Genomic DNA, 4,267 nt, shown 5'->3' on the forward strand with positions numbered 1-4,267 from the left:
TGCTGCTTTTTGATGGAGGCGAAATGGTGAGGCGTTCGTGTGCTGTGCGATGGTGCCAGTGCTCGTCTGAGGTCTCGTCTTGGTAGCAATTACTAGTTTTCCATTTTCATGTCTTGCGCATGTGATTTCCGACAGACGCTTCCTTGTTGGTTGCCATGGTAACGTTGCATGTGCTGTAGCGGCTTGAGCCACATCACGCTCCGCGCGATGGAGGAGCCAGCGGTCGGGCGGCCATCACTCTCGGTTTTGGCTAACGGTGCATGCATAGTAACGGTGCATGCATAGTAGCCTCCTTTTTGGGGCATCGGCAAAATGCGGGAACATGTTCGTGTGTATATAGCTCAGATTCCAGCTATACTATACTTTCACGACGAAATAACGCGGAGTAAATGAGAATTCGTAAAATAAGGCAGTGAACCTAATGCTTTAAAACGCCTCATTCGAGTCTCTTTCTTGAAACCTTGAGAAATATTCTTACTTTCATCACTTTTCTGGTAGGCGCCGCTGAGGCAGCCACTTTCGCAATCCGGAGGATGAAGCTGTACCTTGATCGAGACATTTTGTCACTGTCCACGACACGAGTGAGCATGGCTACTCTCCCGCGGTGCTTCTTCACTTATAGTGCATGTCTAACGATCTGGATATTTTTACAGCCAATGTGCCATGGAGGTGCCTTACTTTGAAAGCCAATAGGCTTTTGATCCGTCTGTTTGAAATGGTTTAGTCTGATTTACAAACCCCGTATTTTTTCCATAGTGTTGGTTGGGTGGCACCTAGCGCAGCTCTCGATGGGTGAAATTTGATGGTGGACTTCTATTTTGTTTTAGAGCTGGTATGCCTCCCTGCACTTAAGGAGTGGCTGAGTCATGTCCGAAACTCAGCCTGAATTATTTGTTTAAATCCTGCGAAGTAAGGTTCAGTGACAAAACGGCCCAAAAAGTAAGCTTTCGGTTCGCTTCTGGTTCTGGATAAATATATGGCTTCTATTTCTTTTCTGGTGTGATTCCTGGTAGTATTATTGTGGTCTATATAAAATTAAAATGACACGGAACTTCTTGCCAGACGCTACAGGTGACACGAATTTGCAAGAAAGGAAAATATTACTTTGATGCCGCGGTTCATGTTGGTGGCTAAAAATATCACCTCTTTCGCAGGAAGTAGGAAAAAGCCTTGACGTCTTCTGGCAAATGCATCGAATGCGGAAGACATATATCCTTGAGCATTCACATAAAACAAAAATACGACCGAAACTGGTCACTTACTAAATATTAAAACGCCGCAATTTTAGAAATTCGCAGCCGGTTGGCTATATCATTGTGGTGAATTCTGGAATTGTTTTATGAACTGAGTGAATTATCAGTACCGGTGACGTCATTCTACATGACATGCATCAACGTGCTGCGTAGACTGCAGCAATGACGGCAACAAGATCACATAAACCCTACCGTTTGGCCGGAAAGCAAATGTTTTCTACAGCTGCACTGAATCCATCGATTCGGCCAGCTAGAGTATAGAGTGCAGCTGCAGGCGGATTGCGCGTGTTTACATCGCATGTTTCGGTACGATGTGAAAGGAATGTGACAACCCTGTGGCTTACAATGGCGTTTCAAAAGCCGAATTTTTAATCCCAGACGCTGCCGAAGTACTGGCTGCACAACTAAAGATAAATGCTGCTTTTTTTCGGATGTCACACCTGCGGCGTAAAGTGAGTTTATTTTCTTTTCGGACGAACTCAAAAACGCTATACCAAGGATACCAAGTAATTTGTGACGGCAAGCTACCAATTCTAAGTTACTACCATCCGTAGTGTCTGTTCTAGGTCTGTGTATTTCAAACATGGTCGAAGTCAATAATTTCGTCTACGTTGTGCTTATTCACACACAATGCATTTACTTTTTAATTGGCACGAGGTGTTCGAGTCCGTTTGTCAAATGATTTGGGCCAGCTAATACAACCAAAGCTGGTCGTCATTAAGTAGCGGTAAATCGAGGGTTAACAGTTTCTCGGCAGGAATAAAGAGTTATACTTGATTTTCAATGCGGGTACGTTAGCTAGCCTATTGTGAAGGTACTAATGTTTTTTAGTCTTTAGGAATTTCGCGTTTACGATTGAACCCTGATTAACTTGTGCTAATCCTAATATATAGATAAAATACGCGTCCAGCGCCGCAACAAAGGGGATGGCAAATAAAAATTACAAAGTGAAAATAAAAAGCCGCATCAACAAGTTTACTGCCATTAAATCTAATTTCTTCCTTATAGAAGCATTTACCGCGCATCGCAGATTTTCTAAACAGTAGGCTTGTGCATGCCCCAGTTATGTAAGGCAGCTTGAAAAATGTGGCATATAAATGAAGAAAAAACTTAGAGGCTGTAGGTACGTGCAAGAATAATTACAGGTTCATTCACAAAGTTTCTTCTTCCGAGCCCGTTGTGTGAAGCGGAATTTGCACCGTCAATCAATGCCGGAGCTTTCATGCTGAAATGCTTATCATCCGCTCTCTATAAAGAATATCACCTGTGGAAACATCTCGAAGGGGAGTAAAAACTGAATGCAACCATTAATCTCATCCACCAATTTATCCCAAGCTTTGTAATGCGCACCTAACAACATAACTCATTTTTTGAACTGACCTCTCGTATTCAGTGTACTAAAGAAGTAATGAAAAAAAAAAAAGCAGAATTTTAATATGCACCAGCAAATGTGGATTGTTCTTGAAATGTTTATCAGCCTATATGTGTGGTATTTTACTTCCTTTATATGTGTAACGAGCAAGGCTTCACTGAAAGTATTTGTGGACTTTACGAGCTTTAAATAAACATGGGCTTTAACGAGCCGGTGACCATGCAGAGTATCTATATTCTGAACTAACAAGCCTAGCGTTCAATCACGTCGCGGATGTAGTCTCTGCAAAATACTAAAATCATGCGCACGCAGAAAACAAAAATTCAATAAAAATTGCGTTCCTGGTCCCTTTTGAGGGCCAAACCTCCTTATGGTCAACAGCGGTGTCAGGACGTTTGCATTGACATGCCTCACCCAAACGGCGCCTATTATTGGCTCTCCTGATTGACGGGCTAAGGCCAGCCAGAGGACACGCAGTGCGTCAACGACGTTTTTCGGGCGCTTTTTCCGTCCCCAATTCATCACGTGAAGGTGGACGATTCGGGCGAGTCGTGTTTCGTTATTGCATCACTTCGGTGAAAGTTTATTTGTTGTACCATTGTTTTCGAACGGACAAATAGGTTAAAGCTCAGTTCATTGCAAAGGCGGTCCCAACGACTCTATCTCAACGAGGCACAGCACATCAAAGTAACCCAAGTAGAGCTTGCTCCTTGACCCAGTGGGTTTCTTACCTAGCGGAAAAACGTGTCCCTACCTGTGTGTGAAAGCACTAATGAATGGACGATACATTACAAGGTGGGCTAATGACTCTACGCCTCTCGCAATAATCGAGGAGGAAGAAGAATATCGCTTGTGGAGGGCAGTTAACAAGGAACGAGAGTCAAAAACATCGGATATGGTACAGGTAGAAGGAAGCGCGGAGAAATAGCTTCATGACGATAGATATAACCCTCCTAATTATTAGCATTTAAAAATAAGTTTGGCCACGTTTTTCAGACAAAATGCTTCACACAAACTGGGGTACAAAATATTTTCGACAGGAGTGTGGTCAGTGGTCCTTTATAATGAAAGTGATTAATGTTATTAGCAACATTTCGTTTTAAAAGAGGGCACTGAAAATGTTTATTTTTCGCACTTTTGTCCGGGACATCACCACTAACATATCTTTTCTAATACACAACTTTCGTGAACTACATCTAATAAAATGAACATCAACATGCATATAGCTTAGTGGCAACTAGAGCAACAGTCATGTGTGTCAGAAACAGACATCTTCACAGTTAACCATTCTCCGGCTGCGCGAATAACCATTGGCTCGTGGCATACAGTTGCGAGCATTGCGTTCGACTAGTGTGCAAACACTAGCCGCCCTATCTTGCTTGGTAGTTCACTTGTGAGAAAGAAAAAGTACTCATCAATATATATGCATGGCTTCACGCGCATCCAAGGTCTCTATTCCTAATACGAGAACAACCGTTCTCACAATCTTTTTTTGAGGGAAGGCCATCGACTATTATCGTCTGTAAGCAAGCACGCTTGCTCCGACTGCTTTCTTGTTGAACAAGAACCCCTTTCTTTGTAGTTCCTTTTATACAGAATGACCGACAGCTCTTTTTGTATTCATATGCGGGCTGCTGTCACA

The sequence above is a fragment of the Amblyomma maculatum genome, chromosome 3 (assembly GCF_055883805.1).
Source record: "Amblyomma maculatum isolate TAMU_Amacu chromosome 3, ASM5588380v1, whole genome shotgun sequence".
Lineage (NCBI taxonomy): Eukaryota > Metazoa > Arthropoda > Arachnida > Ixodida > Ixodidae > Amblyomma > Amblyomma maculatum.